At 65.8% G+C, this 19,029-nt stretch overlaps 55 non-coding genes across 55 annotated transcripts; 27 read left to right on the top strand and 28 right to left on the bottom strand.

Moving 5' to 3' along the window:
• Window positions 1-51: 51 nt before the first annotated feature.
• On the top strand, window positions 52-124 carry TRNAR-ACG (transfer RNA arginine (anticodon ACG)). The gene has a single exon. It is a non-coding gene; the product is annotated as a tRNA-Arg (tRNA).
• A 142-nt stretch (window positions 125-266) lies between these two features.
• TRNAW-CCA (transfer RNA tryptophan (anticodon CCA)) lies at window positions 267-338 on the bottom strand. The gene has a single exon. It is a non-coding gene; the product is annotated as a tRNA-Trp (tRNA).
• Window positions 339-882: 544 nt separating this feature from the next.
• On the bottom strand, window positions 883-953 carry TRNAG-GCC (transfer RNA glycine (anticodon GCC)). The gene has a single exon. It is a non-coding gene; the product is annotated as a tRNA-Gly (tRNA).
• Window positions 954-1,115: 162 nt separating this feature from the next.
• TRNAV-CAC (transfer RNA valine (anticodon CAC)) lies at window positions 1,116-1,188 on the top strand. Its single transcript has one exon. It is a non-coding gene; the product is annotated as a tRNA-Val (tRNA).
• Window positions 1,189-1,429: 241 nt separating this feature from the next.
• On the top strand, window positions 1,430-1,502 carry TRNAR-ACG (transfer RNA arginine (anticodon ACG)). Its single transcript has one exon. It is a non-coding gene; the product is annotated as a tRNA-Arg (tRNA).
• Window positions 1,503-1,644: 142 nt separating this feature from the next.
• Window positions 1,645-1,716, bottom strand: TRNAW-CCA (transfer RNA tryptophan (anticodon CCA)). The gene has a single exon. It is a non-coding gene; the product is annotated as a tRNA-Trp (tRNA).
• A 544-nt stretch (window positions 1,717-2,260) lies between these two features.
• On the bottom strand, window positions 2,261-2,331 carry TRNAG-GCC (transfer RNA glycine (anticodon GCC)). Its single transcript has one exon. It is a non-coding gene; the product is annotated as a tRNA-Gly (tRNA).
• A 162-nt stretch (window positions 2,332-2,493) lies between these two features.
• TRNAV-CAC (transfer RNA valine (anticodon CAC)) lies at window positions 2,494-2,566 on the top strand. The gene has a single exon. It is a non-coding gene; the product is annotated as a tRNA-Val (tRNA).
• A 241-nt stretch (window positions 2,567-2,807) lies between these two features.
• Window positions 2,808-2,880, top strand: TRNAR-ACG (transfer RNA arginine (anticodon ACG)). Its single transcript has one exon. It is a non-coding gene; the product is annotated as a tRNA-Arg (tRNA).
• A 142-nt stretch (window positions 2,881-3,022) lies between these two features.
• On the bottom strand, window positions 3,023-3,094 carry TRNAW-CCA (transfer RNA tryptophan (anticodon CCA)). The gene has a single exon. It is a non-coding gene; the product is annotated as a tRNA-Trp (tRNA).
• Window positions 3,095-3,638: 544 nt separating this feature from the next.
• Window positions 3,639-3,709, bottom strand: TRNAG-GCC (transfer RNA glycine (anticodon GCC)). Its single transcript has one exon. It is a non-coding gene; the product is annotated as a tRNA-Gly (tRNA).
• A 162-nt stretch (window positions 3,710-3,871) lies between these two features.
• Window positions 3,872-3,944, top strand: TRNAV-CAC (transfer RNA valine (anticodon CAC)). The gene has a single exon. It is a non-coding gene; the product is annotated as a tRNA-Val (tRNA).
• Window positions 3,945-4,181: 237 nt separating this feature from the next.
• TRNAR-ACG (transfer RNA arginine (anticodon ACG)) lies at window positions 4,182-4,254 on the top strand. Its single transcript has one exon. It is a non-coding gene; the product is annotated as a tRNA-Arg (tRNA).
• Window positions 4,255-4,396: 142 nt separating this feature from the next.
• On the bottom strand, window positions 4,397-4,468 carry TRNAW-CCA (transfer RNA tryptophan (anticodon CCA)). The gene has a single exon. It is a non-coding gene; the product is annotated as a tRNA-Trp (tRNA).
• Window positions 4,469-5,012: 544 nt separating this feature from the next.
• Window positions 5,013-5,083, bottom strand: TRNAG-GCC (transfer RNA glycine (anticodon GCC)). The gene has a single exon. It is a non-coding gene; the product is annotated as a tRNA-Gly (tRNA).
• Window positions 5,084-5,245: 162 nt separating this feature from the next.
• On the top strand, window positions 5,246-5,318 carry TRNAV-CAC (transfer RNA valine (anticodon CAC)). Its single transcript has one exon. It is a non-coding gene; the product is annotated as a tRNA-Val (tRNA).
• Window positions 5,319-5,567: 249 nt separating this feature from the next.
• Window positions 5,568-5,640, top strand: TRNAR-ACG (transfer RNA arginine (anticodon ACG)). The gene has a single exon. It is a non-coding gene; the product is annotated as a tRNA-Arg (tRNA).
• A 142-nt stretch (window positions 5,641-5,782) lies between these two features.
• TRNAW-CCA (transfer RNA tryptophan (anticodon CCA)) lies at window positions 5,783-5,854 on the bottom strand. Its single transcript has one exon. It is a non-coding gene; the product is annotated as a tRNA-Trp (tRNA).
• Window positions 5,855-6,398: 544 nt separating this feature from the next.
• TRNAG-GCC (transfer RNA glycine (anticodon GCC)) lies at window positions 6,399-6,469 on the bottom strand. Its single transcript has one exon. It is a non-coding gene; the product is annotated as a tRNA-Gly (tRNA).
• A 162-nt stretch (window positions 6,470-6,631) lies between these two features.
• On the top strand, window positions 6,632-6,704 carry TRNAV-CAC (transfer RNA valine (anticodon CAC)). Its single transcript has one exon. It is a non-coding gene; the product is annotated as a tRNA-Val (tRNA).
• A 241-nt stretch (window positions 6,705-6,945) lies between these two features.
• On the top strand, window positions 6,946-7,018 carry TRNAR-ACG (transfer RNA arginine (anticodon ACG)). Its single transcript has one exon. It is a non-coding gene; the product is annotated as a tRNA-Arg (tRNA).
• Window positions 7,019-7,160: 142 nt separating this feature from the next.
• On the bottom strand, window positions 7,161-7,232 carry TRNAW-CCA (transfer RNA tryptophan (anticodon CCA)). The gene has a single exon. It is a non-coding gene; the product is annotated as a tRNA-Trp (tRNA).
• Window positions 7,233-7,776: 544 nt separating this feature from the next.
• TRNAG-GCC (transfer RNA glycine (anticodon GCC)) lies at window positions 7,777-7,847 on the bottom strand. The gene has a single exon. It is a non-coding gene; the product is annotated as a tRNA-Gly (tRNA).
• Window positions 7,848-8,009: 162 nt separating this feature from the next.
• On the top strand, window positions 8,010-8,082 carry TRNAV-CAC (transfer RNA valine (anticodon CAC)). The gene has a single exon. It is a non-coding gene; the product is annotated as a tRNA-Val (tRNA).
• A 241-nt stretch (window positions 8,083-8,323) lies between these two features.
• TRNAR-ACG (transfer RNA arginine (anticodon ACG)) lies at window positions 8,324-8,396 on the top strand. Its single transcript has one exon. It is a non-coding gene; the product is annotated as a tRNA-Arg (tRNA).
• A 142-nt stretch (window positions 8,397-8,538) lies between these two features.
• Window positions 8,539-8,610, bottom strand: TRNAW-CCA (transfer RNA tryptophan (anticodon CCA)). Its single transcript has one exon. It is a non-coding gene; the product is annotated as a tRNA-Trp (tRNA).
• A 544-nt stretch (window positions 8,611-9,154) lies between these two features.
• TRNAG-GCC (transfer RNA glycine (anticodon GCC)) lies at window positions 9,155-9,225 on the bottom strand. The gene has a single exon. It is a non-coding gene; the product is annotated as a tRNA-Gly (tRNA).
• A 162-nt stretch (window positions 9,226-9,387) lies between these two features.
• On the top strand, window positions 9,388-9,460 carry TRNAV-CAC (transfer RNA valine (anticodon CAC)). The gene has a single exon. It is a non-coding gene; the product is annotated as a tRNA-Val (tRNA).
• A 241-nt stretch (window positions 9,461-9,701) lies between these two features.
• On the top strand, window positions 9,702-9,774 carry TRNAR-ACG (transfer RNA arginine (anticodon ACG)). The gene has a single exon. It is a non-coding gene; the product is annotated as a tRNA-Arg (tRNA).
• A 145-nt stretch (window positions 9,775-9,919) lies between these two features.
• On the bottom strand, window positions 9,920-9,991 carry TRNAW-CCA (transfer RNA tryptophan (anticodon CCA)). Its single transcript has one exon. It is a non-coding gene; the product is annotated as a tRNA-Trp (tRNA).
• A 544-nt stretch (window positions 9,992-10,535) lies between these two features.
• On the bottom strand, window positions 10,536-10,606 carry TRNAG-GCC (transfer RNA glycine (anticodon GCC)). The gene has a single exon. It is a non-coding gene; the product is annotated as a tRNA-Gly (tRNA).
• Window positions 10,607-10,768: 162 nt separating this feature from the next.
• TRNAV-CAC (transfer RNA valine (anticodon CAC)) lies at window positions 10,769-10,841 on the top strand. The gene has a single exon. It is a non-coding gene; the product is annotated as a tRNA-Val (tRNA).
• A 241-nt stretch (window positions 10,842-11,082) lies between these two features.
• TRNAR-ACG (transfer RNA arginine (anticodon ACG)) lies at window positions 11,083-11,155 on the top strand. The gene has a single exon. It is a non-coding gene; the product is annotated as a tRNA-Arg (tRNA).
• A 142-nt stretch (window positions 11,156-11,297) lies between these two features.
• TRNAW-CCA (transfer RNA tryptophan (anticodon CCA)) lies at window positions 11,298-11,369 on the bottom strand. Its single transcript has one exon. It is a non-coding gene; the product is annotated as a tRNA-Trp (tRNA).
• Window positions 11,370-11,913: 544 nt separating this feature from the next.
• On the bottom strand, window positions 11,914-11,984 carry TRNAG-GCC (transfer RNA glycine (anticodon GCC)). Its single transcript has one exon. It is a non-coding gene; the product is annotated as a tRNA-Gly (tRNA).
• A 162-nt stretch (window positions 11,985-12,146) lies between these two features.
• On the top strand, window positions 12,147-12,219 carry TRNAV-CAC (transfer RNA valine (anticodon CAC)). Its single transcript has one exon. It is a non-coding gene; the product is annotated as a tRNA-Val (tRNA).
• A 241-nt stretch (window positions 12,220-12,460) lies between these two features.
• Window positions 12,461-12,533, top strand: TRNAR-ACG (transfer RNA arginine (anticodon ACG)). Its single transcript has one exon. It is a non-coding gene; the product is annotated as a tRNA-Arg (tRNA).
• A 142-nt stretch (window positions 12,534-12,675) lies between these two features.
• Window positions 12,676-12,747, bottom strand: TRNAW-CCA (transfer RNA tryptophan (anticodon CCA)). Its single transcript has one exon. It is a non-coding gene; the product is annotated as a tRNA-Trp (tRNA).
• A 544-nt stretch (window positions 12,748-13,291) lies between these two features.
• TRNAG-GCC (transfer RNA glycine (anticodon GCC)) lies at window positions 13,292-13,362 on the bottom strand. The gene has a single exon. It is a non-coding gene; the product is annotated as a tRNA-Gly (tRNA).
• Window positions 13,363-13,524: 162 nt separating this feature from the next.
• On the top strand, window positions 13,525-13,597 carry TRNAV-CAC (transfer RNA valine (anticodon CAC)). The gene has a single exon. It is a non-coding gene; the product is annotated as a tRNA-Val (tRNA).
• A 237-nt stretch (window positions 13,598-13,834) lies between these two features.
• On the top strand, window positions 13,835-13,907 carry TRNAR-ACG (transfer RNA arginine (anticodon ACG)). Its single transcript has one exon. It is a non-coding gene; the product is annotated as a tRNA-Arg (tRNA).
• A 142-nt stretch (window positions 13,908-14,049) lies between these two features.
• TRNAW-CCA (transfer RNA tryptophan (anticodon CCA)) lies at window positions 14,050-14,121 on the bottom strand. Its single transcript has one exon. It is a non-coding gene; the product is annotated as a tRNA-Trp (tRNA).
• Window positions 14,122-14,665: 544 nt separating this feature from the next.
• On the bottom strand, window positions 14,666-14,736 carry TRNAG-GCC (transfer RNA glycine (anticodon GCC)). Its single transcript has one exon. It is a non-coding gene; the product is annotated as a tRNA-Gly (tRNA).
• A 162-nt stretch (window positions 14,737-14,898) lies between these two features.
• TRNAV-CAC (transfer RNA valine (anticodon CAC)) lies at window positions 14,899-14,971 on the top strand. Its single transcript has one exon. It is a non-coding gene; the product is annotated as a tRNA-Val (tRNA).
• Window positions 14,972-15,221: 250 nt separating this feature from the next.
• On the top strand, window positions 15,222-15,294 carry TRNAR-ACG (transfer RNA arginine (anticodon ACG)). The gene has a single exon. It is a non-coding gene; the product is annotated as a tRNA-Arg (tRNA).
• A 142-nt stretch (window positions 15,295-15,436) lies between these two features.
• TRNAW-CCA (transfer RNA tryptophan (anticodon CCA)) lies at window positions 15,437-15,508 on the bottom strand. Its single transcript has one exon. It is a non-coding gene; the product is annotated as a tRNA-Trp (tRNA).
• A 544-nt stretch (window positions 15,509-16,052) lies between these two features.
• TRNAG-GCC (transfer RNA glycine (anticodon GCC)) lies at window positions 16,053-16,123 on the bottom strand. Its single transcript has one exon. It is a non-coding gene; the product is annotated as a tRNA-Gly (tRNA).
• A 162-nt stretch (window positions 16,124-16,285) lies between these two features.
• Window positions 16,286-16,358, top strand: TRNAV-CAC (transfer RNA valine (anticodon CAC)). The gene has a single exon. It is a non-coding gene; the product is annotated as a tRNA-Val (tRNA).
• Window positions 16,359-16,607: 249 nt separating this feature from the next.
• TRNAR-ACG (transfer RNA arginine (anticodon ACG)) lies at window positions 16,608-16,680 on the top strand. Its single transcript has one exon. It is a non-coding gene; the product is annotated as a tRNA-Arg (tRNA).
• A 142-nt stretch (window positions 16,681-16,822) lies between these two features.
• TRNAW-CCA (transfer RNA tryptophan (anticodon CCA)) lies at window positions 16,823-16,894 on the bottom strand. Its single transcript has one exon. It is a non-coding gene; the product is annotated as a tRNA-Trp (tRNA).
• A 544-nt stretch (window positions 16,895-17,438) lies between these two features.
• Window positions 17,439-17,509, bottom strand: TRNAG-GCC (transfer RNA glycine (anticodon GCC)). The gene has a single exon. It is a non-coding gene; the product is annotated as a tRNA-Gly (tRNA).
• Window positions 17,510-17,671: 162 nt separating this feature from the next.
• Window positions 17,672-17,744, top strand: TRNAV-CAC (transfer RNA valine (anticodon CAC)). Its single transcript has one exon. It is a non-coding gene; the product is annotated as a tRNA-Val (tRNA).
• A 237-nt stretch (window positions 17,745-17,981) lies between these two features.
• TRNAR-ACG (transfer RNA arginine (anticodon ACG)) lies at window positions 17,982-18,054 on the top strand. Its single transcript has one exon. It is a non-coding gene; the product is annotated as a tRNA-Arg (tRNA).
• Window positions 18,055-18,196: 142 nt separating this feature from the next.
• Window positions 18,197-18,268, bottom strand: TRNAW-CCA (transfer RNA tryptophan (anticodon CCA)). Its single transcript has one exon. It is a non-coding gene; the product is annotated as a tRNA-Trp (tRNA).
• Window positions 18,269-18,812: 544 nt separating this feature from the next.
• TRNAG-GCC (transfer RNA glycine (anticodon GCC)) lies at window positions 18,813-18,883 on the bottom strand. The gene has a single exon. It is a non-coding gene; the product is annotated as a tRNA-Gly (tRNA).
• Between the last annotated feature and the right edge of the window lie 146 nt (window positions 18,884-19,029).

Raw genomic sequence — 19,029 nt, 5'->3', positions numbered from 1 at the left:
GCTGCCTCCCGCAAGCAGGCATGGTGACACCTGGGAAAGGTCATGGTCCCCGGGCCAGTGGCGCAACGGATAACGCGCCTGACTACGGATCAGGAGATTGCAGGTTCGACTCCTGCCTGGCTTGCGGTGGGTGCCCTTCCTTGGTCCCTTGGGGGAGGGGCGTGCTTCTTTTCGGGGCTGCTGCTGCTGCTGGGGCAGAAAAGCAAGGCCTGGGGCAAAAAGAAGGGCCAGGCCTGCCACACCCCACGGGAGCAGAGTCGCCTGCTTGACCCCGATGTGATTTGAACACATAACCTTCTGATCTGGAGTCAGACGCGCTGCCGTTGCGCCACGAGGTCAGGCGGCAAGGCGGCAGGCTTCTGGCAGCGGGCACGCTGAAGCCGGGAGGACAGGCAGCCTTGCCTTCGGGCGCCCAGGGTCCTGAGGTCGGCGCCGAGTCGGGTGCTCGCAGGGGGCCCTTGCGGCTCAGCTGGGGAGCAAGCGAGCAAGCCAGCTGGCGTGGGAACCGCAGCCCTGGGCCTCACGAGCGACCTGTCGGGCCCGTGCCCAAGCGGGCTGCGGAGCCAGACGTGGCGGGGAGCTGGTGGTGCTCCTTTCCCTAGCCCGTGCTCCATTTCCGTCGAAGAGCGCAAAGGCACGTCACATCCAGCCAAGGCAGCACGCTTCTCGGGAGCCTGCCCTTGGCCCCAGGCTGGGGCTCCTCAGAAAGAAGGAAAGTGAGGAAGAAAGGGGCAAAGAGCAGCAGCAGCAGCACCCTGCCGAGAGGCTCCTGCCAGAAGCCCAGCGGGTCAAGTGCACCATGGAGCCCTGAGGCTCCGGGCAGGGAGATGCTCGTGAGCCAAGTGCACCAAAAGAGGGGCCGAGGCAGGGGAAAAGGGGGCCTGCATTGGCCGTGAATCGAACACGGGCCTCCCGCGTGGCGGGCGAGAATTCTACCACTGAACCACCAATGCACATGGCCAGGAGCCTCGTGAGCACAGCATGTGTAGTCTGGTGTGGGTGTTGGCCGAGGCCAGCCGGTGCTTTGTGCTGCGTGTCAGGGCCTGAGGCAGCTCTTGTGCCAGCCAAAGGGGGCTCCTGCCAGCGCAGCAGCCAGCAGTGAGGGCGCCCTCTGGGTTTCTGTAGTGTAGTGGTTATCACATTCGCCTCACACGCGAAAGGTCCCTGGTTCGAAACCAGGCAGAAACAGCGGTGCCTTTTGCGCCAAGGGCGCGGGCGGGCGGGCGGGCGGGGTGGGGCGTCCTTGCCGCTGCTGCGGTTTGCCCGTCGTGCCCTTTTTGTCCTGCAGTTCCTCCGAGGCGGCCGGGAGATGGAGCCGGCCGGAGAAGGAAAGAGCCCATCTGCCCTCATCCCCCTCTCCTCGCAGCTGGGCGGGGGGGCTGCCTCCCGCAAGCAGGCATGGTGACACCTGGGAAAGGTCATGGTCCCCGGGCCAGTGGCGCAACGGATAACGCGCCTGACTACGGATCAGGAGATTGCAGGTTCGACTCCTGCCTGGCTTGCGGTGGGTGCCCTTCCTTGGTCCCTTGGGGGAGGGGCGTGCTTCTTTTCGGGGCTGCTGCTGCTGCTGGGGCAGAAAAGCAAGGCCTGGGGCAAAAAGAAGGGCCAGGCCTGCCACACCCCACGGGAGCAGAGTCGCCTGCTTGACCCCGATGTGATTTGAACACATAACCTTCTGATCTGGAGTCAGACGCGCTGCCGTTGCGCCACGAGGTCAGGCGGCAAGGCGGCAGGCTTCTGGCAGCGGGCACGCTGAAGCCGGGAGGACAGGCAGCCTTGCCTTCGGGCGCCCAGGGTCCTGAGGTCGGCGCCGAGTCGGGTGCTCGCAGGGGGCCCTTGCGGCTCAGCTGGGGAGCAAGCGAGCAAGCCAGCTGGCGTGGGAACCGCAGCCCTGGGCCTCACGAGCGACCTGTCGGGCCCGTGCCCAAGCGGGCTGCGGAGCCAGACGTGGCGGGGAGCTGGTGGTGCTCCTTTCCCTAGCCCGTGCTCCATTTCCGTCGAAGAGCGCAAAGGCACGTCACATCCAGCCAAGGCAGCACGCTTCTCGGGAGCCTGCCCTTGGCCCCAGGCTGGGGCTCCTCAGAAAGAAGGAAAGTGAGGAAGAAAGGGGCAAAGAGCAGCAGCAGCAGCACCCTGCCGAGAGGCTCCTGCCAGAAGCCCAGCGGGTCAAGTGCACCATGGAGCCCTGAGGCTCCGGGCAGGGAGATGCTCGTGAGCCAAGTGCACCAAAAGAGGGGCCGAGGCAGGGGAAAAGGGGGCCTGCATTGGCCGTGAATCGAACACGGGCCTCCCGCGTGGCGGGCGAGAATTCTACCACTGAACCACCAATGCACATGGCCAGGAGCCTCGTGAGCACAGCATGTGTAGTCTGGTGTGGGTGTTGGCCGAGGCCAGCCGGTGCTTTGTGCTGCGTGTCAGGGCCTGAGGCAGCTCTTGTGCCAGCCAAAGGGGGCTCCTGCCAGCGCAGCAGCCAGCAGTGAGGGCGCCCTCTGGGTTTCTGTAGTGTAGTGGTTATCACATTCGCCTCACACGCGAAAGGTCCCTGGTTCGAAACCAGGCAGAAACAGCGGTGCCTTTTGCGCCAAGGGCGCGGGCGGGCGGGCGGGCGGGGTGGGGCGTCCTTGCCGCTGCTGCGGTTTGCCCGTCGTGCCCTTTTTGTCCTGCAGTTCCTCCGAGGCGGCCGGGAGATGGAGCCGGCCGGAGAAGGAAAGAGCCCATCTGCCCTCATCCCCCTCTCCTCGCAGCTGGGCGGGGGGGCTGCCTCCCGCAAGCAGGCATGGTGACACCTGGGAAAGGTCATGGTCCCCGGGCCAGTGGCGCAACGGATAACGCGCCTGACTACGGATCAGGAGATTGCAGGTTCGACTCCTGCCTGGCTTGCGGTGGGTGCCCTTCCTTGGTCCCTTGGGGGAGGGGCGTGCTTCTTTTCGGGGCTGCTGCTGCTGCTGGGGCAGAAAAGCAAGGCCTGGGGCAAAAAGAAGGGCCAGGCCTGCCACACCCCACGGGAGCAGAGTCGCCTGCTTGACCCCGATGTGATTTGAACACATAACCTTCTGATCTGGAGTCAGACGCGCTGCCGTTGCGCCACGAGGTCAGGCGGCAAGGCGGCAGGCTTCTGGCAGCGGGCACGCTGAAGCCGGGAGGACAGGCAGCCTTGCCTTCGGGCGCCCAGGGTCCTGAGGTCGGCGCCGAGTCGGGTGCTCGCAGGGGGCCCTTGCGGCTCAGCTGGGGAGCAAGCGAGCAAGCCAGCTGGCGTGGGAACCGCAGCCCTGGGCCTCACGAGCGACCTGTCGGGCCCGTGCCCAAGCGGGCTGCGGAGCCAGACGTGGCGGGGAGCTGGTGGTGCTCCTTTCCCTAGCCCGTGCTCCATTTCCGTCGAAGAGCGCAAAGGCACGTCACATCCAGCCAAGGCAGCACGCTTCTCGGGAGCCTGCCCTTGGCCCCAGGCTGGGGCTCCTCAGAAAGAAGGAAAGTGAGGAAGAAAGGGGCAAAGAGCAGCAGCAGCAGCACCCTGCCGAGAGGCTCCTGCCAGAAGCCCAGCGGGTCAAGTGCACCATGGAGCCCTGAGGCTCCGGGCAGGGAGATGCTCGTGAGCCAAGTGCACCAAAAGAGGGGCCGAGGCAGGGGAAAAGGGGGCCTGCATTGGCCGTGAATCGAACACGGGCCTCCCGCGTGGCGGGCGAGAATTCTACCACTGAACCACCAATGCACATGGCCAGGAGCCTCGTGAGCACAGCATGTGTAGTCTGGTGTGGGTGTTGGCCGAGGCCAGCCGGTGCTTTGTGCGGCGTGTCAGGGCCTGAGGCAGCTCTTGTGCCAGCCAAAGGGGGCTCCTGCCAGCGCAGCAGCCAGCAGTGAGGGCGCCCTCTGGGTTTCTGTAGTGTAGTGGTTATCACATTCGCCTCACACGCGAAAGGTCCCTGGTTCGAAACCAGGCAGAAACAGCGGTGCCTTTTGCGCCAAGGGCGCGGGCGGGCGGGCGGGGTGGGGCGTCCTTGCCGCTGCTGCGGTTTGCCCGTCGTGCCCTTTTTGTCCTGCAGTTCCTCCGAGGCGGCCGGGAGATGGAGCCGGCCGGAGAAGGAAAGAGCCCATCTGCCCTCATCCCCCTCTCCTCGCAGCTGGGCGGGGGGGCTGCCTCCCGCAAGCAGGCATGGTGACACCTGGGAAAGGTCATGGTCCCCGGGCCAGTGGCGCAACGGATAACGCGCCTGACTACGGATCAGGAGATTGCAGGTTCGACTCCTGCCTGGCTTGCGGTGGGTGCCCTTCCTTGGTCCCTTGGGGGAGGGGCGTGCTTCTTTTCGGGGCTGCTGCTGCTGCTGGGGCAGAAAAGCAAGGCCTGGGGCAAAAAGAAGGGCCAGGCCTGCCACACCCCACGGGAGCAGAGTCGCCTGCTTGACCCCGATGTGATTTGAACACATAACCTTCTGATCTGGAGTCAGACGCGCTGCCGTTGCGCCACGAGGTCAGGCGGCAAGGCGGCAGGCTTCTGGCAGCGGGCACGCTGAAGCCGGGAGGACAGGCAGCCTTGCCTTCGGGCGCCCAGGGTCCTGAGGTCGGCGCCGAGTCGGGTGCTCGCAGGGGGCCCTTGCGGCTCAGCTGGGGAGCAAGCGAGCAAGCCAGCTGGCGTGGGAACCGCAGCCCTGGGCCTCACGAGCGACCTGTCGGGCCCGTGCCCAAGCGGGCTGCGGAGCCAGACGTGGCGGGGAGCTGGTGGTGCTCCTTTCCCTAGCCCGTGCTCCATTTCCGTCGAAGAGCGCAAAGGCACGTCACATCCAGCCAAGGCAGCACGCTTCTCGGGAGCCTGCCCTTGGCCCCAGGCTGGGGCTCCTCAGAAAGAAGGAAAGTGAGGAAGAAAGGGGCAAAGAGCAGCAGCAGCAGCACCCTGCCGAGAGGCTCCTGCCAGAAGCCCAGCGGGTCAAGTGCACCATGGAGCCCTGAGGCTCCGGGCAGGGAGATGCTCGTGAGCCAAGTGCACCAAAAGAGGGGCCGAGGCAGGGGAAAAGGGGGCCTGCATTGGCCGTGAATCGAACACGGGCCTCCCGCGTGGCGGGCGAGAATTCTACCACTGAACCACCAATGCACATGGCCAGGAGCCTCGTGAGCACAGCATGTGTAGTCTGGTGTGGGTGTTGGCCGAGGCCAGCCGGTGCTTTGTGCGGCGTGTCAGGGCCTGAGGCAGCTCTTGTGCCAGCCAAAGGGGGCTCCTGCCAGCGCAGCAGCCAGCAGTGAGGGCGCCCTCTGGGTTTCTGTAGTGTAGTGGTTATCACATTCGCCTCACACGCGAAAGGTCCCTGGTTCGAAACCAGGCAGAAACAGCGGTGCCTTTTGCGCCAAGGGCGCGGGCGGGCGGGCGGGCGGGCGGGCGGGGTGGGGCGTCCTTGCCGCTGCTGCGGTTTGCCCGTCGTGCCCTTTTTGTCCTGCAGTTCCTCCGAGGCGGCCGGGAGATGGAGCCGGCCGGAGAAGGAAAGAGCCCATCTGCCCTCATCCCCCTCTCCTCGCAGCTGGGCGGGGGGGCTGCCTCCCGCAAGCAGGCATGGTGACACCTGGGAAAGGTCATGGTCCCCGGGCCAGTGGCGCAACGGATAACGCGCCTGACTACGGATCAGGAGATTGCAGGTTCGACTCCTGCCTGGCTTGCGGTGGGTGCCCTTCCTTGGTCCCTTGGGGGAGGGGCGTGCTTCTTTTCGGGGCTGCTGCTGCTGCTGGGGCAGAAAAGCAAGGCCTGGGGCAAAAAGAAGGGCCAGGCCTGCCACACCCCACGGGAGCAGAGTCGCCTGCTTGACCCCGATGTGATTTGAACACATAACCTTCTGATCTGGAGTCAGACGCGCTGCCGTTGCGCCACGAGGTCAGGCGGCAAGGCGGCAGGCTTCTGGCAGCGGGCACGCTGAAGCCGGGAGGACAGGCAGCCTTGCCTTCGGGCGCCCAGGGTCCTGAGGTCGGCGCCGAGTCGGGTGCTCGCAGGGGGCCCTTGCGGCTCAGCTGGGGAGCAAGCGAGCAAGCCAGCTGGCGTGGGAACCGCAGCCCTGGGCCTCACGAGCGACCTGTCGGGCCCGTGCCCAAGCGGGCTGCGGAGCCAGACGTGGCGGGGAGCTGGTGGTGCTCCTTTCCCTAGCCCGTGCTCCATTTCCGTCGAAGAGCGCAAAGGCACGTCACATCCAGCCAAGGCAGCACGCTTCTCGGGAGCCTGCCCTTGGCCCCAGGCTGGGGCTCCTCAGAAAGAAGGAAAGTGAGGAAGAAAGGGGCAAAGAGCAGCAGCAGCAGCACCCTGCCGAGAGGCTCCTGCCAGAAGCCCAGCGGGTCAAGTGCACCATGGAGCCCTGAGGCTCCGGGCAGGGAGATGCTCGTGAGCCAAGTGCACCAAAAGAGGGGCCGAGGCAGGGGAAAAGGGGGCCTGCATTGGCCGTGAATCGAACACGGGCCTCCCGCGTGGCGGGCGAGAATTCTACCACTGAACCACCAATGCACATGGCCAGGAGCCTCGTGAGCACAGCATGTGTAGTCTGGTGTGGGTGTTGGCCGAGGCCAGCCGGTGCTTTGTGCTGCGTGTCAGGGCCTGAGGCAGCTCTTGTGCCAGCCAAAGGGGGCTCCTGCCAGCGCAGCAGCCAGCAGTGAGGGCGCCCTCTGGGTTTCTGTAGTGTAGTGGTTATCACATTCGCCTCACACGCGAAAGGTCCCTGGTTCGAAACCAGGCAGAAACAGCGGTGCCTTTTGCGCCAAGGGCGCGGGCGGGCGGGCGGGCGGGGTGGGGCGTCCTTGCCGCTGCTGCGGTTTGCCCGTCGTGCCCTTTTTGTCCTGCAGTTCCTCCGAGGCGGCCGGGAGATGGAGCCGGCCGGAGAAGGAAAGAGCCCATCTGCCCTCATCCCCCTCTCCTCGCAGCTGGGCGGGGGGGCTGCCTCCCGCAAGCAGGCATGGTGACACCTGGGAAAGGTCATGGTCCCCGGGCCAGTGGCGCAACGGATAACGCGCCTGACTACGGATCAGGAGATTGCAGGTTCGACTCCTGCCTGGCTTGCGGTGGGTGCCCTTCCTTGGTCCCTTGGGGGAGGGGCGTGCTTCTTTTCGGGGCTGCTGCTGCTGCTGGGGCAGAAAAGCAAGGCCTGGGGCAAAAAGAAGGGCCAGGCCTGCCACACCCCACGGGAGCAGAGTCGCCTGCTTGACCCCGATGTGATTTGAACACATAACCTTCTGATCTGGAGTCAGACGCGCTGCCGTTGCGCCACGAGGTCAGGCGGCAAGGCGGCAGGCTTCTGGCAGCGGGCACGCTGAAGCCGGGAGGACAGGCAGCCTTGCCTTCGGGCGCCCAGGGTCCTGAGGTCGGCGCCGAGTCGGGTGCTCGCAGGGGGCCCTTGCGGCTCAGCTGGGGAGCAAGCGAGCAAGCCAGCTGGCGTGGGAACCGCAGCCCTGGGCCTCACGAGCGACCTGTCGGGCCCGTGCCCAAGCGGGCTGCGGAGCCAGACGTGGCGGGGAGCTGGTGGTGCTCCTTTCCCTAGCCCGTGCTCCATTTCCGTCGAAGAGCGCAAAGGCACGTCACATCCAGCCAAGGCAGCACGCTTCTCGGGAGCCTGCCCTTGGCCCCAGGCTGGGGCTCCTCAGAAAGAAGGAAAGTGAGGAAGAAAGGGGCAAAGAGCAGCAGCAGCAGCACCCTGCCGAGAGGCTCCTGCCAGAAGCCCAGCGGGTCAAGTGCACCATGGAGCCCTGAGGCTCCGGGCAGGGAGATGCTCGTGAGCCAAGTGCACCAAAAGAGGGGCCGAGGCAGGGGAAAAGGGGGCCTGCATTGGCCGTGAATCGAACACGGGCCTCCCGCGTGGCGGGCGAGAATTCTACCACTGAACCACCAATGCACATGGCCAGGAGCCTCGTGAGCACAGCATGTGTAGTCTGGTGTGGGTGTTGGCCGAGGCCAGCCGGTGCTTTGTGCTGCGTGTCAGGGCCTGAGGCAGCTCTTGTGCCAGCCAAAGGGGGCTCCTGCCAGCGCAGCAGCCAGCAGTGAGGGCGCCCTCTGGGTTTCTGTAGTGTAGTGGTTATCACATTCGCCTCACACGCGAAAGGTCCCTGGTTCGAAACCAGGCAGAAACAGCGGTGCCTTTTGCGCCAAGGGCGCGGGCGGGCGGGCGGGCGGGGTGGGGCGTCCTTGCCGCTGCTGCGGTTTGCCCGTCGTGCCCTTTTTGTCCTGCAGTTCCTCCGAGGCGGCCGGGAGATGGAGCCGGCCGGAGAAGGAAAGAGCCCATCTGCCCTCATCCCCCTCTCCTCGCAGCTGGGCGGGGGGGCTGCCTCCCGCAAGCAGGCATGGTGACACCTGGGAAAGGTCATGGTCCCCGGGCCAGTGGCGCAACGGATAACGCGCCTGACTACGGATCAGGAGATTGCAGGTTCGACTCCTGCCTGGCTTGCGGTGGGTGCCCTTCCTTGGTCCCTTGGGGGAGGGGCGTGCTTCTTTTCGGGGCTGCTGCTGCTGCTGGGGCAGAAAAGCAAGGCCTGGGGCAAAAAGAAGGGCCAGGCCTGCCACACCCCACGGGAGCAGAGTCGCCTGCTTGACCCCGATGTGATTTGAACACATAACCTTCTGATCTGGAGTCAGACGCGCTGCCGTTGCGCCACGAGGTCAGGCGGCAAGGCGGCAGGCTTCTGGCAGCGGGCACGCTGAAGCCGGGAGGACAGGCAGCCTTGCCTTCGGGCGCCCAGGGTCCTGAGGTCGGCGCCGAGTCGGGTGCTCGCAGGGGGCCCTTGCGGCTCAGCTGGGGAGCAAGCGAGCAAGCCAGCTGGCGTGGGAACCGCAGCCCTGGGCCTCACGAGCGACCTGTCGGGCCCGTGCCCAAGCGGGCTGCGGAGCCAGACGTGGCGGGGAGCTGGTGGTGCTCCTTTCCCTAGCCCGTGCTCCATTTCCGTCGAAGAGCGCAAAGGCACGTCACATCCAGCCAAGGCAGCACGCTTCTCGGGAGCCTGCCCTTGGCCCCAGGCTGGGGCTCCTCAGAAAGAAGGAAAGTGAGGAAGAAAGGGGCAAAGAGCAGCAGCAGCAGCACCCTGCCGAGAGGCTCCTGCCAGAAGCCCAGCGGGTCAAGTGCACCATGGAGCCCTGAGGCTCCGGGCAGGGAGATGCTCGTGAGCCAAGTGCACCAAAAGAGGGGCCGAGGCAGGGGAAAAGGGGGCCTGCATTGGCCGTGAATCGAACACGGGCCTCCCGCGTGGCGGGCGAGAATTCTACCACTGAACCACCAATGCACATGGCCAGGAGCCTCGTGAGCACAGCATGTGTAGTCTGGTGTGGGTGTTGGCCGAGGCCAGCCGGTGCTTTGTGCTGCGTGTCAGGGCCTGAGGCAGCTCTTGTGCCAGCCAAAGGGGGCTCCTGCCAGCGCAGCAGCCAGCAGTGAGGGCGCCCTCTGGGTTTCTGTAGTGTAGTGGTTATCACATTCGCCTCACACGCGAAAGGTCCCTGGTTCGAAACCAGGCAGAAACAGCGGTGCCTTTTGCGCCAAGGGCGCGGGCGGGCGGGCGGGCGGGGTGGGGCGTCCTTGCCGCTGCTGCGGTTTGCCCGTCGTGCCCTTTTTGTCCTGCAGTTCCTCCGAGGCGGCCGGGAGATGGAGCCGGCCGGAGAAGGAAAGAGCCCATCTGCCCTCATCCCCCTCTCCTCGCAGCTGGGCGGGGGGGCTGCCTCCCGCAAGCAGGCATGGTGACACCTGGGAAAGGTCATGGTCCCCGGGCCAGTGGCGCAACGGATAACGCGCCTGACTACGGATCAGGAGATTGCAGGTTCGACTCCTGCCTGGCTTGCGGTGGGTGCCCTTCCTTGGTCCCTTGGGGGAGGGGCGTGCTTCTTTTCGGGGCTGCTGCTGCTGCTGCTGGGGCAGAAAAGCAAGGCCTGGGGCAAAAAGAAGGGCCAGGCCTGCCACACCCCACGGGAGCAGAGTCGCCTGCTTGACCCCGATGTGATTTGAACACATAACCTTCTGATCTGGAGTCAGACGCGCTGCCGTTGCGCCACGAGGTCAGGCGGCAAGGCGGCAGGCTTCTGGCAGCGGGCACGCTGAAGCCGGGAGGACAGGCAGCCTTGCCTTCGGGCGCCCAGGGTCCTGAGGTCGGCGCCGAGTCGGGTGCTCGCAGGGGGCCCTTGCGGCTCAGCTGGGGAGCAAGCGAGCAAGCCAGCTGGCGTGGGAACCGCAGCCCTGGGCCTCACGAGCGACCTGTCGGGCCCGTGCCCAAGCGGGCTGCGGAGCCAGACGTGGCGGGGAGCTGGTGGTGCTCCTTTCCCTAGCCCGTGCTCCATTTCCGTCGAAGAGCGCAAAGGCACGTCACATCCAGCCAAGGCAGCACGCTTCTCGGGAGCCTGCCCTTGGCCCCAGGCTGGGGCTCCTCAGAAAGAAGGAAAGTGAGGAAGAAAGGGGCAAAGAGCAGCAGCAGCAGCACCCTGCCGAGAGGCTCCTGCCAGAAGCCCAGCGGGTCAAGTGCACCATGGAGCCCTGAGGCTCCGGGCAGGGAGATGCTCGTGAGCCAAGTGCACCAAAAGAGGGGCCGAGGCAGGGGAAAAGGGGGCCTGCATTGGCCGTGAATCGAACACGGGCCTCCCGCGTGGCGGGCGAGAATTCTACCACTGAACCACCAATGCACATGGCCAGGAGCCTCGTGAGCACAGCATGTGTAGTCTGGTGTGGGTGTTGGCCGAGGCCAGCCGGTGCTTTGTGCTGCGTGTCAGGGCCTGAGGCAGCTCTTGTGCCAGCCAAAGGGGGCTCCTGCCAGCGCAGCAGCCAGCAGTGAGGGCGCCCTCTGGGTTTCTGTAGTGTAGTGGTTATCACATTCGCCTCACACGCGAAAGGTCCCTGGTTCGAAACCAGGCAGAAACAGCGGTGCCTTTTGCGCCAAGGGCGCGGGCGGGCGGGCGGGCGGGGTGGGGCGTCCTTGCCGCTGCTGCGGTTTGCCCGTCGTGCCCTTTTTGTCCTGCAGTTCCTCCGAGGCGGCCGGGAGATGGAGCCGGCCGGAGAAGGAAAGAGCCCATCTGCCCTCATCCCCCTCTCCTCGCAGCTGGGCGGGGGGGCTGCCTCCCGCAAGCAGGCATGGTGACACCTGGGAAAGGTCATGGTCCCCGGGCCAGTGGCGCAACGGATAACGCGCCTGACTACGGATCAGGAGATTGCAGGTTCGACTCCTGCCTGGCTTGCGGTGGGTGCCCTTCCTTGGTCCCTTGGGGGAGGGGCGTGCTTCTTTTCGGGGCTGCTGCTGCTGCTGGGGCAGAAAAGCAAGGCCTGGGGCAAAAAGAAGGGCCAGGCCTGCCACACCCCACGGGAGCAGAGTCGCCTGCTTGACCCCGATGTGATTTGAACACATAACCTTCTGATCTGGAGTCAGACGCGCTGCCGTTGCGCCACGAGGTCAGGCGGCAAGGCGGCAGGCTTCTGGCAGCGGGCACGCTGAAGCCGGGAGGACAGGCAGCCTTGCCTTCGGGCGCCCAGGGTCCTGAGGTCGGCGCCGAGTCGGGTGCTCGCAGGGGGCCCTTGCGGCTCAGCTGGGGAGCAAGCGAGCAAGCCAGCTGGCGTGGGAACCGCAGCCCTGGGCCTCACGAGCGACCTGTCGGGCCCGTGCCCAAGCGGGCTGCGGAGCCAGACGTGGCGGGGAGCTGGTGGTGCTCCTTTCCCTAGCCCGTGCTCCATTTCCGTCGAAGAGCGCAAAGGCACGTCACATCCAGCCAAGGCAGCACGCTTCTCGGGAGCCTGCCCTTGGCCCCAGGCTGGGGCTCCTCAGAAAGAAGGAAAGTGAGGAAGAAAGGGGCAAAGAGCAGCAGCAGCAGCACCCTGCCGAGAGGCTCCTGCCAGAAGCCCAGCGGGTCAAGTGCACCATGGAGCCCTGAGGCTCCGGGCAGGGAGATGCTCGTGAGCCAAGTGCACCAAAAGAGGGGCCGAGGCAGGGGAAAAGGGGGCCTGCATTGGCCGTGAATCGAACACGGGCCTCCCGCGTGGCGGGCGAGAATTCTACCACTGAACCACCAATGCACATGGCCAGGAGCCTCGTGAGCACAGCATGTGTAGTCTGGTGTGGGTGTTGGCCGAGGCCAGCCGGTGCTTTGTGCTGCGTGTCAGGGCCTGAGGCAGCTCTTGTGCCAGCCAAAGGGGGCTCCTGCCAGCGCAGCAGCCAGCAGTGAGGGCGCCCTCTGGGTTTCTGTAGTGTAGTGGTTATCACATTCGCCTCACACGCGAAAGGTCCCTGGTTCGAAACCAGGCAGAAACAGCGGTGCCTTTTGCGCCAAGGGCGCGGGCGGGCGGGCGGGCGGGGTGGGGCGTCCTTGCCGCTGCTGCGGTTTGCCCGTCGTGCCCTTTTTGTCCTGCAGTTCCTCCGAGGCGGCCGGGAGATGGAGCCGGCCGGAGAAGGAAAGAGCCCATCTGCCCTCATCCCCCTCTCCTCGCAGCTGGGCGGGGGGGCTGCCTCCCGCAAGCAGGCATGGTGACACCTGGGAAAGGTCATGGTCCCCGGGCCAGTGGCGCAACGGATAACGCGCCTGACTACGGATCAGGAGATTGCAGGTTCGACTCCTGCCTGGCTTGCGGTGGGTGCCCTTCCTTGGTCCCTTGGGGGAGGGGCGTGCTTCTTTTCGGGGCTGCTGCTGCTGCTGGGGCAGAAAAGCAAGGCCTGGGGCAAAAAGAAGGGCCAGGCCTGCCACACCCCACGGGAGCAGAGTCGCCTGCTTGACCCCGATGTGATTTGAACACATAACCTTCTGATCTGGAGTCAGACGCGCTGCCGTTGCGCCACGAGGTCAGGCGGCAAGGCGGCAGGCTTCTGGCAGCGGGCACGCTGAAGCCGGGAGGACAGGCAGCCTTGCCTTCGGGCGCCCAGGGTCCTGAGGTCGGCGCCGAGTCGGGTGCTCGCAGGGGGCCCTTGCGGCTCAGCTGGGGAGCAAGCGAGCAAGCCAGCTGGCGTGGGAACCGCAGCCCTGGGCCTCACGAGCGACCTGTCGGGCCCGTGCCCAAGCGGGCTGCGGAGCCAGACGTGGCGGGGAGCTGGTGGTGCTCCTTTCCCTAGCCCGTGCTCCATTTCCGTCGAAGAGCGCAAAGGCACGTCACATCCAGCCAAGGCAGCACGCTTCTCGGGAGCCTGCCCTTGGCCCCAGGCTGGGGCTCCTCAGAAAGAAGGAAAGTGAGGAAGAAAGGGGCAAAGAGCAGCAGCAGCAGCACCCTGCCGAGAGGCTCCTGCCAGAAGCCCAGCGGGTCAAGTGCACCATGGAGCCCTGAGGCTCCGGGCAGGGAGATGCTCGTGAGCCAAGTGCACCAAAAGAGGGGCCGAGGCAGGGGAAAAGGGGGCCTGCATTGGCCGTGAATCGAACACGGGCCTCCCGCGTGGCGGGCGAGAATTCTACCACTGAACCACCAATGCACATGGCCAGGAGCCTCGTGAGCACAGCATGTGTAGTCTGGTGTGGGTGTTGGCCGAGGCCAGCCGGTGCTTTGTGCTGCGTGTCAGGGCCTGAGGCAGCTCTTGTGCCAGCCAAAGGGGGCTCCTGCCAGCGCAGCAGCCAGCAGTGAGGGCGCCCTCTGGGTTTCTGTAGTGTAGTGGTTATCACATTCGCCTCACACGCGAAAGGTCCCTGGTTCGAAACCAGGCAGAAACAGCGGTGCCTTTTGCGCCAAGGGCGCGGGCGGGCGGGCGGGGTGGGGCGTCCTTGCCGCTGCTGCGGTTTGCCCGTCGTGCCCTTTTTGTCCTGCAGTTCCTCCGAGGCGGCCGGGAGATGGAGCCGGCCGGAGAAGGAAAGAGCCCATCTGCCCTCATTCCCCTCTCCTCGCAGCTGGGCGGGGGGGCTGCCTCCCGCAAGCAGGCATGGTGACACCTGGGAAAGGTCATGGTCCCCGGGCCAGTGGCGCAACGGATAACGCGCCTGACTACGGATCAGGAGATTGCAGGTTCGACTCCTGCCTGGCTTGCGGTGGGTGCCCTTCCTTGGTCCCTTGGGGGAGGGGCGTGCTTCTTTTCGGGGCTGCTGCTGCTGCTGGGGCAGAAAAGCAAGGCCTGGGGCAAAAAGAAGGGCCAGGCCTGCCACACCCCACGGGAGCAGAGTCGCCTGCTTGACCCCGATGTGATTTGAACACATAACCTTCTGATCTGGAGTCAGACGCGCTGCCGTTGCGCCACGAGGTCAGGCGGCAAGGCGGCAGGCTTCTGGCAGCGGGCACGCTGAAGCCGGGAGGACAGGCAGCCTTGCCTTCGGGCGCCCAGGGTCCTGAGGTCGGCGCCGAGTCGGGTGCTCGCAGGGGGCCCTTGCGGCTCAGCTGGGGAGCAAGCGAGCAAGCCAGCTGGCGTGGGAACCGCAGCCCTGGGCCTCACGAGCGACCTGTCGGGCCCGTGCCCAAGCGGGCTGCGGAGCCAGACGTGGCGGGGAGCTGGTGGTGCTCCTTTCCCTAGCCCGTGCTCCATTTCCGTCGAAGAGCGCAAAGGCACGTCACATCCAGCCAAGGCAGCACGCTTCTCGGGAGCCTGCCCTTGGCCCCAGGCTGGGGCTCCTCAGAAAGAAGGAAAGTGAGGAAGAAAGGGGCAAAGAGCAGCAGCAGCAGCACCCTGCCGAGAGGCTCCTGCCAGAAGCCCAGCGGGTCAAGTGCACCATGGAGCCCTGAGGCTCCGGGCAGGGAGATGCTCGTGAGCCAAGTGCACCAAAAGAGGGGCCGAGGCAGGGGAAAAGGGGGCCTGCATTGGCCGTGAATCGAACACGGGCCTCCCGCGTGGCGGGCGAGAATTCTACCACTGAACCACCAATGCACATGGCCAGGAGCCTCGTGAGCACAGCATGTGTAGTCTGGTGTGGGTGTTGGCCGAGGCCAGCCGGTGCTTTGTGCGGCGTGTCAGGGCCTGAGGCAGCTCTTGTGCCAGCCAAAGGGGGCTCCTGCCAGCGCAGCAGCCAGCAGTGAGGGCGCCCTCTGGGTTTCTGTAGTGTAGTGGTTATCACATTCGCCTCACACGCGAAAGGTCCCTGGTTCGAAACCAGGCAGAAACAGCGGTGCCTTTTGCGCCAAGTGCGCGGGCGGGCGGGCGGGCGGGCGGGGCGGGGTGGGGCGTCCTTGCCGCTGCTGCGGTTTGCCCGTCGTGCCCTTTTTGTCCTGCAGTTCCTCCGAGGCGGCCGGGAGATGGAGCCGGCCGGAGAAGGAAAGAGCCCATCTGCCCTCATCCCCCTCTCCTCGCAGCTGGGCGGGGGGGCTGCCTCCCGCAAGCAGGCATGGTGACACCTGGGAAAGGTCATGGTCCCCGGGCCAGTGGCGCAACGGATAACGCGCCTGACTACGGATCAGGAGATTGCAGGTTCGACTCCTGCCTGGCTTGCGGTGGGTGCCCTTCCTTGGTCCCTTGGGGGAGGGGCGTGCTTCTTTTCGGGGCTGCTGCTGCTGCTGGGGCAGAAAAGCAAGGCCTGGGGCAAAAAGAAGGGCCAGGCCTGCCACACCCCACGGGAGCAGAGTCGCCTGCTTGACCCCGATGTGATTTGAACACATAACCTTCTGATCTGGAGTCAGACGCGCTGCCGTTGCGCCACGAGGTCAGGCGGCAAGGCGGCAGGCTTCTGGCAGCGGGCACGCTGAAGCCGGGAGGACAGGCAGCCTTGCCTTCGGGCGCCCAGGGTCCTGAGGTCGGCGCCGAGTCGGGTGCTCGCAGGGGGCCCTTGCGGCTCAGCTGGGGAGCAAGCGAGCAAGCCAGCTGGCGTGGGAACCGCAGCCCTGGGCCTCACGAGCGACCTGTCGGGCCCGTGCCCAAGCGGGCTGCGGAGCCAGACGTGGCGGGGAGCTGGTGGTGCTCCTTTCCCTAGCCCGTGCTCCATTTCCGTCGAAGAGCGCAAAGGCACGTCACATCCAGCCAAGGCAGCACGCTTCTCGGGAGCCTGCCCTTGGCCCCAGGCTGGGGCTCCTCAGAAAGAAGGAAAGTGAGGAAGAAAGGGGCAAAGAGCAGCAGCAGCAGCACCCTGCCGAGAGGCTCCTGCCAGAAGCCCAGCGGGTCAAGTGCACCATGGAGCCCTGAGGCTCCGGGCAGGGAGATGCTCGTGAGCCAAGTGCACCAAAAGAGGGGCCGAGGCAGGGGAAAAGGGGGCCTGCATTGGCCGTGAATCGAACACGGGCCTCCCGCGTGGCGGGCGAGAATTCTACCACTGAACCACCAATGCACATGGCCAGGAGCCTCGTGAGCACAGCATGTGTAGTCTGGTGTGGGTGTTGGCCGAGGCCAGCCGGTGCTTTGTGCGGCGTGTCAGGGCCTGAGGCAGCTCTTGTGCCAGCCAAAGGGGGCTCCTGCCAGCGCAGCAGCCAGCAGTGAGGGCGCCCTCTGGGTTTCTGTAGTGTAGTGGTTATCACATTCGCCTCACACGCGAAAGGTCCCTGGTTCGAAACCAGGCAGAAACAGCGGTGCCTTTTGCGCCAAGGGCGCGGGCGGGCGGGCGGGCGGGCGGGCGGGGTGGGGCGTCCTTGCCGCTGCTGCGGTTTGCCCGTCGTGCCCTTTTTGTCCTGCAGTTCCTCCGAGGCGGCCGGGAGATGGAGCCGGCCGGAGAAGGAAAGAGCCCATCTGCCCTCATCCCCCTCTCCTCGCAGCTGGGCGGGGGGGCTGCCTCCCGCAAGCAGGCATGGTGACACCTGGGAAAGGTCATGGTCCCCGGGCCAGTGGCGCAACGGATAACGCGCCTGACTACGGATCAGGAGATTGCAGGTTCGACTCCTGCCTGGCTTGCGGTGGGTGCCCTTCCTTGGTCCCTTGGGGGAGGGGCGTGCTTCTTTTCGGGGCTGCTGCTGCTGCTGGGGCAGAAAAGCAAGGCCTGGGGCAAAAAGAAGGGCCAGGCCTGCCACACCCCACGGGAGCAGAGTCGCCTGCTTGACCCCGATGTGATTTGAACACATAACCTTCTGATCTGGAGTCAGACGCGCTGCCGTTGCGCCACGAGGTCAGGCGGCAAGGCGGCAGGCTTCTGGCAGCGGGCACGCTGAAGCCGGGAGGACAGGCAGCCTTGCCTTCGGGCGCCCAGGGTCCTGAGGTCGGCGCCGAGTCGGGTGCTCGCAGGGGGCCCTTGCGGCTCAGCTGGGGAGCAAGCGAGCAAGCCAGCTGGCGTGGGAACCGCAGCCCTGGGCCTCACGAGCGACCTGTCGGGCCCGTGCCCAAGCGGGCTGCGGAGCCAGACGTGGCGGGGAGCTGGTGGTGCTCCTTTCCCTAGCCCGTGCTCCATTTCCGTCGAAGAGCGCAAAGGCACGTCACATCCAGCCAAGGCAGCACGCTTCTCGGGAGCCTGCCCTTGGCCCCAGGCTGGGGCTCCTCAGAAAGAAGGAAAGTGAGGAAGAAAGGGGCAAAGAGCAGCAGCAGCAGCACCCTGCCGAGAGGCTCCTGCCAGAAGCCCAGCGGGTCAAGTGCACCATGGAGCCCTGAGGCTCCGGGCAGGGAGATGCTCGTGAGCCAAGTGCACCAAAAGAGGGGCCGAGGCAGGGGAAAAGGGGGCCTGCATTGGCCGTGAATCGAACACGGGCCTCCCGCGTGGCGGGCGAGAATTCTACCACTGAACCACCAATGCACATGGCCAGGAGCCTCGTGAGCACAGCATGTGTAGTCTGGTGTGGGTGTTGGCCAAGGCCAGCCGGTGCTTTGTGCTGCGTGTCAGGGCCTGAGGCAGCTCTTGTGCCAGCCAAAGGGGGCTCCTGCCAGCGCAGCAGCCAGCAGTGAGGGCGCCCTCTGGGTTTCTGTAGTGTAGTGGTTATCACATTCGCCTCACACGCGAAAGGTCCCTGGTTCGAAACCAGGCAGAAACAGCGGTGCCTTTTGCGCCAAGGGCGCGGGCGGGCGGGCGGGGTGGGGCGTCCTTGCCGCTGCTGCGGTTTGCCCGTCGTGCCCTTTTTGTCCTGCAGTTCCTCCGAGGCGGCCGGGAGATGGAGCCGGCCGGAGAAGGAAAGAGCCCATCTGCCCTCATCCCCCTCTCCTCGCAGCTGGGCGGGGGGGCTGCCTCCCGCAAGCAGGCATGGTGACACCTGGGAAAGGTCATGGTCCCCGGGCCAGTGGCGCAACGGATAACGCGCCTGACTACGGATCAGGAGATTGCAGGTTCGACTCCTGCCTGGCTTGCGGTGGGTGCCCTTCCTTGGTCCCTTGGGGGAGGGGCGTGCTTCTTTTCGGGGCTGCTGCTGCTGCTGGGGCAGAAAAGCAAGGCCTGGGGCAAAAAGAAGGGCCAGGCCTGCCACACCCCACGGGAGCAGAGTCGCCTGCTTGACCCCGATGTGATTTGAACACATAACCTTCTGATCTGGAGTCAGACGCGCTGCCGTTGCGCCACGAGGTCAGGCGGCAAGGCGGCAGGCTTCTGGCAGCGGGCACGCTGAAGCCGGGAGGACAGGCAGCCTTGCCTTCGGGCGCCCAGGGTCCTGAGGTCGGCGCCGAGTCGGGTGCTCGCAGGGGGCCCTTGCGGCTCAGCTGGGGAGCAAGCGAGCAAGCCAGCTGGCGTGGGAACCGCAGCCCTGGGCCTCACGAGCGACCTGTCGGGCCCGTGCCCAAGCGGGCTGCGGAGCCAGACGTGGCGGGGAGCTGGTGGTGCTCCTTTCCCTAGCCCGTGCTCCATTTCCGTCGAAGAGCGCAAAGGCACGTCACATCCAGCCAAGGCAGCACGCTTCTCGGGAGCCTGCCCTTGGCCCCAGGCTGGGGCTCCTCAGAAAGAAGGAAAGTGAGGAAGAAAGGGGCAAAGAGCAGCAGCAGCAGCACCCTGCCGAGAGGCTCCTGCCAGAAGCCCAGCGGGTCAAGTGCACCATGGAGCCCTGAGGCTCCGGGCAGGGAGATGCTCGTGAGCCAAGTGCACCAAAAGAGGGGCCGAGGCAGGGGAAAAGGGGGCCTGCATTGGCCGTGAATCGAACACGGGCCTCCCGCGTGGCGGGCGAGAATTCTACCACTGAACCACCAATGCACATGGCCAGGAGCCTCGTGAGCACAGCATGTGTAGTCTGGTGTGGGTGTTGGCCGAGGCCAGCCGGTGCTTTGTGCTGCGTGTCAGGGCCTGAGGCAGCTCTTGTGCCAGCCAAAGGGGGCTCCTGCCAGCGCAGCAGCCAGCAG

This window comes from Carettochelys insculpta, chromosome 3 (genome assembly GCF_033958435.1).
Source record: "Carettochelys insculpta isolate YL-2023 chromosome 3, ASM3395843v1, whole genome shotgun sequence".
Lineage (NCBI taxonomy): Eukaryota > Metazoa > Chordata > Testudines > Carettochelyidae > Carettochelys > Carettochelys insculpta.
The sequence above is the reverse complement of the archived record's forward strand: the minus strand, read 5'-3'. Positions and strand labels throughout refer to the sequence as shown.